Here is a 15,468-nt window from a genome sequence, read left to right as displayed (position 1 = left end):
TGTCATTTCCTCCTCTGGTGTACCACGTTTTATCAGAACTCTTCACTATGACTCATCCATTTTGGGTGTCCCTGCACAGCGTGGCTCATAGCTTCATTGAGTTATGCAAGCCCCTTCAGCATAACAAGGCTGTAATCCATGAAGGGGACCAATCCTTTTACCACTCCCCAAACCTTTTCATGGGCTCCAAAATCACTGCAGATGGTGACTGCAGCCATGAAATTAAAGGATGCTTGCTCCTTGGAAGAAAAGCTATGACAAACCTAGACAGCATATTAAAAAGCAGAGACATTACTTTGCCAACAAAAGTCCACATAGTCAGAGCTATGGTTTTTCCAGTATGTACAGATGTGAGACCCAAACAATAAAAAAAAGGCTGAGTGCCAAAGAATTGATGCCTTAGAACTGTAGTGCTGGAGAAGACTCTTAAGACTCCCTTGGACAGCAAGGATATCATACCAGTCAATCCTAAAGGAAATCAATACTGAATATTCATTGGAAGTAGCCGTGCGTTCTGGGAAACAAACTCACTCAGAAGGACAATGCAGATAGTGGAGTGCAATTTATTACACCGGCAGGCCCAAGGCAGAGTCTCTTCTAAGCCAAGGTCCCTGACCAGTTTTTGTGAAAACCTTATATACCCTAAGTGTACGTGCTCAAACCCACCTCCCCAAATTCCTTGAAACTAGTCTGGACAAGGAAAAGAGAGATACCATCAAAGTTAACCCATGATTCATGTGTCATAAGCCCAGATAGTTAAACAGTGGACATTTATCAATAGGCCTGTGGTCATACCCCGATAAACATAATGGGATTTACAACTTCGTTCTGTTACAGAGATAATTAGCATATTATTTTAGGCATCGAAGAGTCTAGGTACAAGTCCTGAGGCTCCTTAATCCAGGGGGTCTGGTTTTCCATTGGTATGTCATTTCCATAGATACTAAGCATATAGCTCAAAGTCCACAGTCCAGCCCAAGATCAAGTACTGCTTTCAAGATGGAGCCTGTTCTGTTTGTTTCCTCCTTCAAAAGGACTGATGCTGAAGCTGAAGTTCCAATACTTTGGCCACCTGGTGGGAAGTGCCAACTCTTGGAAAAGACCCTGATGCTGGGAAAGATAGAAGGCAAGAGGAGAAGGGGATGACAGAGGATGAGATGGTTGGATGGCATCACCAACTCAATGGACATGAATTTGAGCAAACTCCAGGAAATGGTGAAGGACAGGGAAGCCTGGCATGCTGCAGTCCATGGTATCACAAAGAGCTGGACATGACTGAGCAACTGAACAGCAAACCTTCCCTATTTATCTTAAGAGGCTTGTAAATATTAAACAAAGGGGAAGCAAAGTCATCTTAGGGGGAACTTGCTTGTGCCTTTGAGATGCAAATGTCCCACCTGGCCTTCTCAGGAACTCTTACTTCTGTCATCTTTTTAAAATGCAAATTTTGAAAAGAGGGTGAAGTAATTTAGAAATTGACTCATCAAAGTTAAATAGAAATCTTAAGTATATATTTATCTATCTAGACAAGTGAGTTTTATTTGTTCTATCTGCCAGAAACCTAATTTTAATCCAACTTCTTTTGTAAACTGATGGGTTTTACATTGCTTTACCTGACTATAAGGCTGAAATTTTAAAACAAGAACTATGAGGTCTGTTTGTATGTTTATGTATGTCCTTGTCTTTGGATAACATTGCTGAAGTTAATTTGTAAATTAGCCATATTTAACTGACCTAAAGAAAAGTAAGCATTTATAAAGCAGACAATTCTAAATACAAGAGAAATTAAGCTAAATGAAGTTTCAGTTCAGTTCAGTTCAGTTCAGTCGCTCAGTCGTGTCCGACTCTTTGCGACCCCATGAATCGCAGCACGCAAGGCCTCCCTGTCCATCACCAACTCCCGGAGTTCACCCAGACTCACATCCATCGAGTCAGTGATGCCATCCAGCCATCTCATCCTCTGTCGTCCCCTTCTCCTCCTGCCCCCAATCCCTCCCAGCATCAGAGTCTTTTCCAATGAGTCAACTCTTCGCATGAGGTGGCCAAAGTATGTAAACTGGGAAATGTATATTATTAAATTAATACATGGTATTAATGTTCAAGTTTGTTGATCTAATTAATAAAGACATGTCTTCAGAGTTATCAACATTAAGTATAATACTTTTTTTTTCTACTTTTGCATCTAACTTTTATTTTTTATTTTTAGTTTTTTATTTTTTTAATTTTAAAATCTTTAATTCTTACATGCGTTCCCAAACATGAACCCCCCTCCCACCTCCCTCCCCAAGGTATAATACTTTTACTGCACCTAGGTTTAATAAAAATTAAATGAAATCTTATTATATCTTTTGCAAATTTGTCAGAGAGAAAAATAACCTGATATGGTAAAACTTTATTTTTTATTTTTTTTTTTCAATATTTTGAGACAAGATTCTTTTAGAATGTGCCATGATCACTCCCTTCCTAATATTAGGTTAGGGATTTTATTATTTTTTTTTAATTTTATTTATTTTTTTATTTTTTAAATTTTAAAATCTTTAATTCTTACATGCGTTCCCAAACATGAACCCCCCTCCCACCTCCCTCCCCATAACATCTCTCTGGGTCATCCCCATGCACCAGCTCCAAGCATGCTGTATCCTGCATCAGACATAGACTGGCGATTCAATTCTTACATGATAGTATACGTGTTAGAATGTCATTCTCCCAAATCATCCCACCCTCTCCCTCCCTCTGAGTCCAAAAGTCCATTATACACATCTGTGTCTCTTTCCCTGTCTTGCATACAGGGTCGTCATTGCCATCTTCCTAAATTCCATATATATGTGTTAGTATACTGTATTGGTGTTTTTCTTTCTGGCTTACTTCACTCTGTATAATCGGCTCCAGTTTCATCCATCTCATCAGAACTGATTCAAATGAATTCTTTTTTACGGCTGAGTAATACTCCATTGTGTATATGTACCACAGCTTTCTTATCCATTCATCTGCTGATGGACATCTAGGTTGTTTCCATGTCCTAGCTATTATAAACAGTGCTGCGATGAACATTGGGGTACATGTGTCTCTTTCAATTCTGGTTTCCTCGGTGTGTATGCCCAGAAGTGGGATTGCTGGGTCATAAGGTAGTTCTATTTGCAATTTTTTAAGGAATCTCCACACTGTTCTCCATAGTGGCTGTACTAGTTTGCATTCCCACCAACAGTGTAGGAGGGTTCCCTTTTCTCCACACCCTCTCCAGCATTTATTGCTTGCAGATTTTTGGATTGCAGACATTCTGACTGGTGTGAAGTGGTACCTCATTGTGGTTTTGATTTGCATTTCTCTAATAATGAGTGATGTTGAGCATCTTTTCATGTGTTTGTTAGCCATCCGTATGTCTTCTTTGGAGAAATGTCTATTTAGTTCTTTGGCCCATTTTTTGATTGGGTCGTTTATTTTTCTGGAATTGAGCTGCAGAAGTTGTTTGTATATTTTTGAGATTAGTTGTTTGTCAGTTGCTTCATTTGCTATTATTTTCTCCCATTCAGAAGGCTGTCTTTTCACCTTGCTTATATTTTCCTTTGTTGTGCAGAAGCTTTTAATTTTAATTAGATCCCATTTGTTTATTTTTGCTTTTATTTCCAGAATTCTGGGAGGTGGATCATAGAGGATCCTGCTGTGATTTATGTCGGAGAGTGTTTTGCCTATGTTCTCCTCTAGGAGTTTTATAGTTTCTGGTCTTACATTTAGATCTTTAATCCATTTTGAGTTTATTTTTGTGTGGGGTGTTAGAAAGTGATCTAGTTTCATTCTTTTACAAGTGGTTGACCAGTTTTCCCAGCACCACTTGTTAAAGAGATTGTCTTTACTCCATTGTATATTCTCGCCTCCTTTGTCAAAGATAAGGTGTCCATATGTGTGTGGATTTATCTCTGGGCTTTCTATTTTGTTCCATTGATCTATATGTCTGTCTTTGTGCCAGTACCATACTGTCTTGATGACTGTGGCTTTGTAGTAGAGCCTGAAGTCAGGCAAGTTGATTCCTCCAGTTCCATTCTTCTTTCTCAAGATTGCTTTGGCTATTCGAGGTTTTTTGTATTTCCATACAAATCTTGAAATTATTTGTTCTAATGGTAAAACTTTAAAAGTGAACAAGATAAGAGCTTTTAGGTAAATTCCATAGGAATAATTGTGTTCTCAAAAAATCTAAAACAGTCTCTCCAGATTTTGTTAACTATTACTTGCCTCTTGGTTTTCACTAGAAATTAAAGTTTTTAAGAGTTGGGGATTCTAGTTTAAATATGTAACTAAAGCTACTAATAATAAAGCATTTCACTATACAGTAGGAAAATGGGATATGTTTTGGGTAAAAAAGGAATTTTATACATAGGCTAAGATTAGATTACACTCAACTTGGTAAATAGATTTTGTTATTAATAGTAGACTGATGCAGGACCAGACTTGGTCCCTCTTTGCTAAGAGAACAAGTAATGCTGTGTCTGATAACAGATTGTTTGAACTATATTGCCTTTAACTGATTTATATTTGTTCTTAAATACTCTATATGACCAAATTTTTTAAAAAACATTTTTTTTAATATTTCTTACAAACTGCTATCAAATTCTAATTAAAGACATGTTGGGGGAGAGTATAATTTCCTCAGTTCTGTCTCGCCACAGCAAAGATTTGAAACAGTGGGCCAGTGTCACAGCTTGGTTACAGCTCAGAGTTTTATTTGGCAAGCAAAATTTCACCCCCGAGGCGTGAAAGCGGACTGACCCCATAGGAGTGGCCCCAATCCATCTTGGCTTCCTCCTTTTAGATGTTTGTCTCCTCCCCCTTGAGCCTGCCCTATGAAAATTGGGCTAGCCAAGAAGGGGGTGTGTTTGTTTCACCTGAGGTTCTCACGCCAGTCTGCAGATTTTCTTTTGTTCCACTTTCACAGGTTTTTCAGTCTGTCTTTTAGTCACCGCTATTTTGAACTCATTTTTCCTATACTAACTACCTGACAGTTCTTTTGACTTCAGCTAGCTTTGGGATGCTTCAGAGAGCTCCTGAGGCATCTCAGGGGGAAAAAAAAATTATATATATAGATATAGATATGAAATTGACTATAATTTCTTGGTATGTTAAGTTGCACAGAAAGCATTGTCAAATGAATGATAAGCCTCTTCAGATTATGCAATATGAATAAATGTTATTAATATGTACACTAGAAATTATTTAAAGTTCCTGAAATTTGTATATGTCCTGGTATAATGTTATAATTTTAGTTGTTATCTTAAAATGTTGCATTTCACAACTTGGATAAGCTTCTTTGCCAAGAAGAATTGTAATCAGATCTTAACCTTTGCCTTTTAAAGACTTTTATCATCCACAGGCAGCTAAGCTGATGCTTTGCAAAACTGCCATATCTTCAAAAAGAGTCACAGAGGACTTCATTGCCTGTCCAGTAAATAAGAATCCACTTACTAATGTAGGGCCATAGGTTTGATTCCTGGTTCAAGAAGATTCCACATAAGGTAGACCAACTAAGCCCTTGTGCCCCAGCTTCTCAGCCCACACACCTAGAACCTGTGCTCTGCAACAAGAGAAGTCACCAGAACCAGAGAAAGCACAGCAATTAAAACCCAGAGCAATAAACAAGCAAATAAATTTTTAAAAAAGAAGGGTCATTGAAAGGATGTTTCTGATAACTTTTAAATCATACTGCTAAACTAGGCAAGGTATTTTAAAAGTCTAATGGAATCTCTGATTTCATAAAACTGTCCAAAAAAAAAAAAAAAAAACTATATAGGACTAAGTAAGCTGATAAATATAGTTGAAAAACAATTTTTTTTTTCCTAAAATATTACTGGTTTTTAATCTGTGCTTATCAAGACTTGTTGACAAACTCGGCCTCTGTCACTGGTGCCGAATAGAAACAAGAGAGAGTTTTGGGTGAAGTAGAAAAAGTAGCTTTTATTGCTTTAAGCCAGGCAAAGGTTCACAACAGGCTAATGACCTCAAGACTGTGTGATCGACCTGGAGGAGGGGCTAGTGAGGAGTTTTATAGTGTTCACAGAGCAGGGCATAAGCAACCCATGTTCAACCCTCGATTGGTTGGCATCAAGGTAAAGTTTGAAGGATCATCAACCTTCCGATTTCAACCTGTCTAGGTTTACAGTGTTGCAGTCAGGAGAGAGTCTGCTTCCTGTAAAAACAACTTGGGCCTTTGTGTCAGGCCTTTATCTGTATCTTTTAGGGAACTTGGAGTTGGGTAATTCTTCTATGTTTCGGAATTATAGTCTAAATTGTTACCAGTTCCACAGCTCAACAGTTATTCTTTGTTTCCACATCTTCACATTTCCTACTTGTTAACTCTTGAATCAGCCTTAACTCCAAAAAACAAGAAAATGGGGCTTACACACGGTTTCACTCCTCCTGGATAGGGAAGACTGCTGCGCTGTCCTGCTTGCCTTCTACCGCACATGGTGGGGTGTCGCTCAAGGGCTTCACTTCACACATGTAAGATCCCCCATCCATTAAACCACTGATGTCTCTGCGGCCATCTCTGACTCCAGGCTTTTTCTCTTGTCTTGAGGCTGGGCAAGCACAGGGCAGGTGCAGCCCAACAATTTGTTTACCAAACATTTGCTTTTCCATCTGCATGTGAATTGCCTTCCTCCCCTTTGAGGTCCCAAACCACTATCCCCTACACCTCCTCTTTTGTCTTTAGCTGAAGGTGATGTTTAACGGGAAGGTCTGAGCCACCACGGTCACTGCCACTGCTGCACCTGCTGCTGGCGATCAGGAGAGTTGTGTTTGTGCATGTTTCATCAAGCACGTTTCCAACACATAGGGTGCAGAGAGTGCACCTTGGGCTACTTCCCTGTGCGTGTGGACAGGTGCCCCTCCAGTGAGGTTGCGACTGTGTACGCCTGGTGACAGTTGTGGCACCTGAGGGGTTTATCTTTGTTGTGCTGCAGCCTGCGGGCCTACAGGTTGGAGTTATGTGAGGCTTTCTCACAGCCTGGGTATGCACATTTGTACAGCTTGTCCGTGGTGTGGATTTGGGTGTGCTGCTGGAGGTAAGAGAGCTGGCAGAAGGATTTCCCACTGAAATTACAACTGAGATGGCTTGGCCCCTCAGTGGACACAGATGTGCTGGGCTGGGTGGGAGCTATTGGCAAAGGTCTTGAAACAGGGTGGGCACTTGTGGGGCTTGGCCCCAGTGTGTGACTTGGAGTGGGTCTGCATCTCTGACCTGAGTAGAAAGTCAGGGAGCACATCCATCACCTGAAGGTCTTGCTGTCTTTCTGATGACCATCCTCATCCTTAGAGGAAAGAACATACGGGTCATTCATCTTAGGCAGCCCTGATTCCAGCACCTGGTTCTTCTTTGAGCCCCAGAGGCAGCCATGGTGCCAGCTCCACCACCACCTCCTTCCTCTGCGGGGGTCAATGCTACCTCCTTAGAGAGGTCAGGGACTACCTGCAGGGCTTGTGAGCTGGGGGAAGAGATAAGACAGTCATGAGAGCTAAAATGGGGAAGGTCTGAGCCAACGAGGCTGTGGCCACAAGGGAGCCTGAGAGGGACGTGATAACCAAATCAGGACACTTGATTGACTCACTTCTCTTCTCCACCTCTGAGAACAGGAGACTCCAGCAGTCATCAGATCTGTTGATGGCACAGTGACCACCGTAATGTTCTGTGTAATGGACACTTGGCTGGTCTGTCTTGGATTCTGTGGCATCAGCTGGTCTGACTTTGATTCTGTGTCCATGCTGATGCCCAAGAGCAGGGACACCAAGGCAGGCACTGTCAGCAAGGTGGGGTTAGGGGGCAGAGCCAGCCCACAAGCCTTCTCTGGCAACAGCTGATCCTGCATCTTGTTAATGAAGATCATGTTCTCAGTCTGTCCTGAGGCCCATGCCAGGCCCGCCAGGCTTCACAGCTGCCACAGCAGCAGTAGCCACAGTCACTAAACTAACAGTCCCCTGGGGCAGTCTTGCAAGGTGGGGATGTGAGGACAGCAACCCCAACCCTCCATTCCAGTGTTCCTTTGACCTAAACCCCTATAAGATAGTGGAGCATCATAAGGACATCTGCCTCACTGTCACCTGCAGCCCCACCCAGGTGGCGCACCTGGCGAGCTTATAGAGACCTGTGCTGCTGTCCACTGGGAAGAAGGGAAGGAAGTCCTGGTCCCTTCTTTCCCCAACTCCTCCTGGTGGGAAAAATCCTCTTCTTGACAGACGGTGGCTCCATCTCCCTGGGCCGCAGGCACAGGCTTGGTTCACAGGATACCATCCTTCTTCCAACTCCTCTTTGGAAGAAACGTCAGCCCTCCTGATGGGCAGAGTTCTGAGCTGGTGTTGTAATCCAGGAGCCTCCCCACCTAAACAAAGGTTTTAAAATTGGGGGCTGGTGCTCAGGGAAGGGGTTCACTAATGACCTCACAGAGACATTTCCAGCATGGGCACTAACTCTCTCCTTACCCTTATAAAGCTCCAAACGGGCTGAGAAAGGGCTAGAGGCTGGTCCTCCCAGATGTCAGATAAGAGGGAGCCCTAAATGCAAACAGCCTCCCGTTCTATTCTTGCTGGCAAAAGAACAGAGGTTCCTCCAGGACCCCCATCCTGGGAGCCGTTGTCCTCCCCTCATGATCTCACTTCACTTCCTACCTAATGCTGGAAAGAGATGGGGAGTCAGATGCCCTTTATCTGTAAAGGCGCAAGGGCTTAGACGTGATTGCAGATCCCCAAAGCGGTCGAGGGGGCTTAGAAGTGTGGGTTATGGTTTTCCTTGGAGCTTCTCCCCTTCTCTGCCAGCTGAGGCCCTGTACTCTATCTCCCCATTCCCAATCCAAGGAGCTGTGGGTTCTTTGTGAAACCGCACAAGAGGAGCTGAAGAAAAGGGGCAGTTTAGGGGAAATGCGATGACTGGACATACCTTCCTAAGCCCCACAGTCAGTCGCCAGACAGATTTATATATAAAAATTCATATATGTATATGCCGGGGTCCAGCCCCGGTGGATCCAGGGAATTCGAAGGGTGGACGGCGTTGGCGTGGAAAGACTTGTTTATTGATTGATATAAGATTAGATTAAGAAACTATAGTGTAGTAGGAAGATTAAGTGGAGGAAGAGGGCTGAATAGCTTGGTTTACACGGAAGACCAATAAAATTCCAGACAAGGCATTTGCACCATCTACGTTGGGCCACCGGCGTTCGCTTGAATATCTAAGGGTGCCTCACCTTAGGCTCCCTTTCGCGCGGGTCTTAACAGCCAGGGCAAGTAAGTAGACCTGGCGAGCCTCCGCGCCCCAGATGGAAATTCAGCCTGAAATTAAAGTAAAGAGCAGAGAGAGGGAAAGGGAGAGAAGAAGAGAGAGAGAGACACGGGGGGGAGCCAGATTCTCAAGAAACCAGGCCGAGAGACTAGTCCGAGAAACTGGTCCGAGAAACTGGTCCAATCCTTTATTGTTCAGAAGGCCTTTCATACTTTTGATAAAACATGGAGATCAGTGGGTAACACAAAATTATGTAGCGTTCGCAACCCAGACTCTTTCTGTATATCATTTTGTATACAAAAGGTCTCAGGTGATTTACATTATCTTCTGGCCAAGAGGCTTGTTAACTTTTTGGCTCTCTTCCTTAATGAATGTTAATTTTGTTTCCTCTGAAGTGTTTTTCTTTAATCTACATCTCCTTAAAGCGCTAAAGTTACATCTCTATAGAACAAAGGTGCACTGGGTTATAACAAAGAAGGTACTTAACTCAAAGATCTAATGTTGCTAATACCAGGTCTACTACTTGTTTTTCTATATACCAACTATATCTACAAATAAAGGATATGAAAACTTAGCAGCAAGCATTGGCTCAACAAATGAAACCTTTAATCAGTCCTATTCTTAAGATTTTGACTCCTCGGAAGCCCCTACATTCCTAGGATGTTTTAAGCTTCCTGTGCCTCCTGCGGTCAGGAGGCCTCAAACAATCACACGCGCAGCTGTACGAGTCCTGCAGGCAGGCTAGAAAGCCATCAGAGGGGTTTTTGGATTGAAACACTCTTTCAAATGCAGAAGACTAAAGCCCTGAATTGACTTTTTCCAGAGAATATCAGAAAAGTGGAAAAGCAGAGCACAAAAACCGGCAGATTTTTGTTGGGGTACATGCTTAGGAATTTCCAGAGGGGCCCCTGAAGTCTGAGCACGCCTTGCCTATGTCAGCTTCCTTCCTCATGATCTTGTCACGGGCGGGATTCCTCACACTGGCTCCCGGCATGTATATATACCCATTCATATGGCCACCTTTGTTGTAACCATTTCTGTGTTTATAAATGCATTATCTCTGAAAAAAACAGAAAAGGTGAGGTTTTAGAGCATTTTGGAGAGTTACACAGTTTTCTTGGGTCTCTCCCAAGTATATCTGTTATTAAACCTTTATGTGACCTTCTCCTGTTCATCTGTTTTCATATCAACTTAAATCTAAGACCAGCCAGAAGAGGCAGAGGGAAATTCCTTCCTCCACATCAGCCAGACTTCCAAACTCTTCCTTAGATCTCTGATCTACAAGTTCTTCTCCCACCACCAGAATCCGTGTCTCCCTCGCCTGTGCTGCAGTCCCCCTTTAATCTCTGTTCTCAGAAGCAACCTTCCATGAAACCATGTCCCCTAAAACTGAGCTCCCAGGCCAAGTTCATGACTAACCTCTCTATCCAAAACTTCACCCACTTTCTTGTGCCCTCTGACCTCAACCCTGTGCCCACTGAACTCTCATCCCAGGGTCAGATGACTAGCAGTGCTGTTGCAGGTCTCATCATTAACACACAAAGTCAGGTTGTTTCTCCAGAGCAAGGTGAGCTCACCTACACCCGAGCCATGGACCACTTGGCCAGAGGGTTGCAAACCCAGAGACATTCTGACCTTCAAAACTACGATTAAGAAACATCACAAGATGACAATTAACTCCAACCTCTTCATCTCCTCTCTGCTAGCTGTTTTGCCTCTGAGGACACGAAAACTGGTAAAACACACAAACATTAAAAATGGCAATTATGAGGGCTGTGTCCTCTAAGACCATCTGGGTCTGCTTTTCCTTCCTGCCTGCATTCTCTCTTTCCTAACTAGGAACTACACGTTTCTGCTCTTTGGTACTTAGGAAAGGCCAAGGAGAATAAACGTTTCTCTACAAACAAGAAATGGGGCACAGAGAGGGTCTTTTGTACCTGGGAGGGCCCTGCAGAGTCCTGTTTGGTTTCAACCTCCCCTCCCATTTTCTTTGATCCTTCTCAGTCCTAAGGGGAGCACAGATGGGACAAGAAAAGGAAGAAGAAAGGATAGAAAGGGGGGTCATAAACTCAGCAGAGGAACTCAGTTTGGGGGGACTCGATTCCGAAGCTTGATTTAATCACATCGCCTTCCTACCATGAGTCCAGGGCTGAGCCAGGGGCAGGAGGGACAGCAGAATATTGCCTTCTCCCTGAAACTATCAACTTTCTGGAGACTCTCAGACTCGTGATTCCCAGAGAACAGATACTACAGGAAGGAGGCAGATGACTACACTGTGATTTGAATATCAGAGCTACAGAAACTCAGAAAAGGGAGCAGTCAGGAGTGACGGGAGCAGCCAGGAAAGGCTTCAACACACAGTGGGAAACCTGACAAAGGACCTCACCTAGGTGCCTGAAGTTAACATCAACAGTGGTAAGTGTCTTGAGAGCCTGCTCTGCTCCCTTGACACAAAGTGGTGAGGAAGCCCTTGACCTCTGTGATCTGTTTCCACAAAACCCATGACCTGTCTAATCGTGAGAGAAACTCCAAGTAAATCCCAGTATGGGATAGCTTCAAAGGACCTGCCCAGTCCTCCTCCACAGGGTCATGGGCATCAAAACAAAGGGAGTCTCGAAAACTGTACAAGCCCAGAAAAGCCTGAACAGACATGATGACCGCATGTCATGTGGTGCCCTGGATGGGATCCTGGAACATAAAAAGGTAGAAGGAAGGGAACTTGAATAAAATATGGATTGCAGTTCAAAATAATGTATCAGTATGTGCTCATCAATTGCAACAATTCTGTAGAAAACCAGAAAGAGAAGAAAAATTAAAGTCAAATAAGAGAAATCCACTGCTTCAAGTTGGAAACCTAGACGATAATGATGATTTACTCATAAAAACAATGGTTTCCTGGTAAAAACACACATTAACAAAGCAAACCTAAAAATAAGGACAATGTAAACAGACCACAGGAGTGAAGCTACTGGGCACACACACACAAACAGATCAATTAGTACAGAAAAGCTTGGGATGGTGCTTAGAAATCTTCCACTGGAAAAGACCCCGGACCACTTGGGTTCACAGTTAATAGCTGAGTGTTAAAGGACCTTTAACAAATTCTGATTATAATAACAAAGCTTGATATGATTACATATTTCATTTAGTGTAGGATGTCCATGTTTACAAAACAGACTCACTTTCTGTAGTATTACAAATATACTGCTTATTAAACTGTGACTTTCACAACAAAAAGGAAAAGTTGTTAATGAGTTTACTTCCATTAAAACCAGAAAAAAATTAACATATTCTCATTTTGGTGTAAAAACCACATTTAAACTTAAATAATATTGTGAGTTTTAACACACACTTTTCAATGTGTCAACTTTTTCCAACAGCATCAACATGAGAATACTCTTTCAAGCAAGAGCACAGGGGCACTGGCCCTCGGGTGGCTGTGGGACTGGCCTGTCCCTGTGTGCATGTACAGCTCTGTAGGAGGACCTCTGTGACGGCTTCTGTAAGAAGCGCCACTCTGCACCCTGAGGAAGAACACCTTAACCAGGGATGCTTTTGTAAAATACTGTTGACCCTTGAAAACATAGGTTTGAACTGCTCGGATCTACTCCCATGTGGATTTTTTCCAATAGGAAATAGTGCAGAACTACACAACGCTGGGAAAGATTGAGGGCAGGAGGAGAAGGGGATGACAGAAGATGAGATGGTTGGATGACATCACCGACTCAAGGGACATAGGTTTGGGCGGACTCCGGGAGTTGGTGATGGACAAGGAAGCCTGGTGTGCTGGGGTTCGTGGGGTAGCATAGAGTCAGACACGACTGAGCAAGTGAACTGATACTGATACACAATGCAAGTTGGTTGGATCTGCCAAGGCGAAACCAGGAGCAGGAGGGCGACCATAAGACTTTACTCCCTTACGACCACTGAGGGTGGTTGCCCAATCCCCTGACTCAAGGGTTGCCTGTGGTCCTGCTGAAATTCTAGTGAGAAGGTAAAGAGAAGCCTGGGGCAAAACACAAGGACGAAGGTCCCATGCCCACATCCGATACCACGTGTCCCACAGGAGTCACACCTGCAATCTGCCCTCCCACCCATGTCCCTGAGCTTGGGTTGGGACAGCACGGCTGTCGGAGGGTAGCATCCTGCTCAGGTGATGACACGGAGGTGCCTTGGGGCCCACGTGTCAGGGGCGTGGCTCACCACAACCACAACCACGAAGCTTTGGGTGACTTCTCACTTGGGCACCACCAAGGTCCAAGCAAGCTTCCCTCGTGGCTCAGATGGTAAAAGCATCTGCTTGCAATGCCAGAGACCTGGGTTCAATCCCTGGGTGGGGAAGATTCTCTGGAGAAGGAAATGGCAACCCACTCCAGTACGCGTGCCTGGAAAACTCCATGGGTGGAGGAGCCTTCTAGGCTACAGTCCATAGAGTCACAAAGAGTTGGATGTGACGGAGACACTTCGCTTTCACTTTCCAAGGTCCAAGCATCTGAGTCCAATGAACACAGTCGCTGGCCACACAGGACAGGCTTCCCAGTGGTCTAACCTTGCAGGGGCCCAGATTCAGTTGAAGCCCCGCCTATATACACACTGACCTGGGACTCCTCAGGGGTGGCTCCAAGGGGTGGTGGCTCCATGCTAGTGTTTTTATACTGGGTTAGAGTTGATGGTGTCTGCACCTCACTTCCGTCCACACCCTCCACTCTCTGGATATGAAGGACGCAGTCTGGGCCCTCTGGCCACACCAACATGGATGCAGCTCTGCTGACACTCCCACTACACCCCAGAGCCCCACAGGCTTACAGGGGAGGGGCTGCCTGTCTCAGATAGAAGGAGGGGCTTTCCCCTCCTTTCCCCTTGCAGGGCTAGAGCTGCAACTGCTTTCTGTCCAGGTCATAGGGGACCCTGAAGCCCCCGGGGAGGTGCCCTCTGGCTCAGCACCTTTAATACTTCAGCACATCCAACTCCAGAACAGTCTCCTCCCAGCCCTCACTGGGCAGAGGATTCCAGCTCCAGACCCAAGTCCTGCAGCCAGGAGGGGTGGGGTCTTCTGCATGGAGCCCCCAGTAAGCCTGACGGGGTTGCTCCAGGAAGGGCCATGGCATCTGGGGCCAGCAGGGAGAAGGTCGTCGCTGGCAGAGACAAGAACACTGCTATAGGTTGAATGATGAACCCCAGAAATTCATGTGTTGAAATTCTAACCCCCAGTACCTATGACTATGACATTATATTAAAATGAATCAAGATGAAGTCATTCAAGTTGGCCCTAACCCTAGGGGTACTGGTATAAAAAGGGGGAATTTGGACATACACATACACAGGGAAAATGCCTTGTGAGGGCTGGAGCTATGCTGTCCTAAGACAAGAACTCTAAGAAGCTGAGAGCCCTGAATCAGATCCTCCCCTGGTGCTCTCAGGCCTTTCCAACACCTAGATTGACATCCAGCCTCCAGGACCATGAGACCAAAAATTCCTGTTGTTCTAAGTCACCCAAATTGTGGAACCTTGGGCGGTTTTGTTTGTTTGGGCTGCATCACATGGCTTGTGGGATCTTAGTTCGCCACCCAGGGACTGAACTTGTATCCTAGGCAGTGAGAGCTCAGAGTCCTACCCGCTGCACCACCAGGGAACTAATTCCTTGCGGTACTTTGTTACAGCCGCCCTAAGGGATGGACACCAGCACCCTCTGCTCTGTTCCTTTCTCTCCAGACCAAGGTGTGTGGTGGGAGAGGCTGACCCACTGCTGAGTGGGCCCTCTGGCCCTGACTCGCTGGGACTTCTGGACACAGCTCTCTGCTTCCGGGGGCCATGGGAGGATGAGGACAAGGAGGAACAGGGGTGGCACCCTGGAGCTTGACACTGTACCCTGCACCCAGTCCCCACACTCCTGGAGCTCTGAATGTCCAGGAGTAGCCAGCTCCACTCTTCACCTCCCTCCAGTCCTCTCCACCTGCCATCAGCAGTTTGGAGCAGCCGCTGTGTCTTGATCTCAGTAGGGGAGACAGAGAGAGAAGACATGGGCATGGCATCTCACTGGTGTCCATGGCCTTTTATAGACAGGCTGGCAGGACAGACTGTGGGGCCAACATTCCTCTTCTCAGAGGGGCCTGGGGTCAAGCCAGGAAGTAGGGAGGGAAGTGGTTGAGCAGGCAGCCTGATTGACAGGACTCTGAGGGCAGAGCCCCAACCCCCCAGGGGCTGAGTGGAGG

The 15,468-nt window shown here is 44.9% G+C and overlaps 1 pseudogene; it reads right to left on the bottom strand.

Annotated features, from left to right (window-relative positions):
* LOC102169987 lies at positions 6,801–14,010 on the bottom strand (annotated as a pseudogene).

The sequence above is a fragment of the Capra hircus genome, chromosome 17 (genome assembly GCF_001704415.2).
Source record: "Capra hircus breed San Clemente chromosome 17, ASM170441v1, whole genome shotgun sequence".
NCBI lineage: Eukaryota > Metazoa > Chordata > Mammalia > Artiodactyla > Bovidae > Capra > Capra hircus.
The sequence above is the reverse complement of the archived record's forward strand: the minus strand, read 5'-3'. Positions and strand labels throughout refer to the sequence as shown.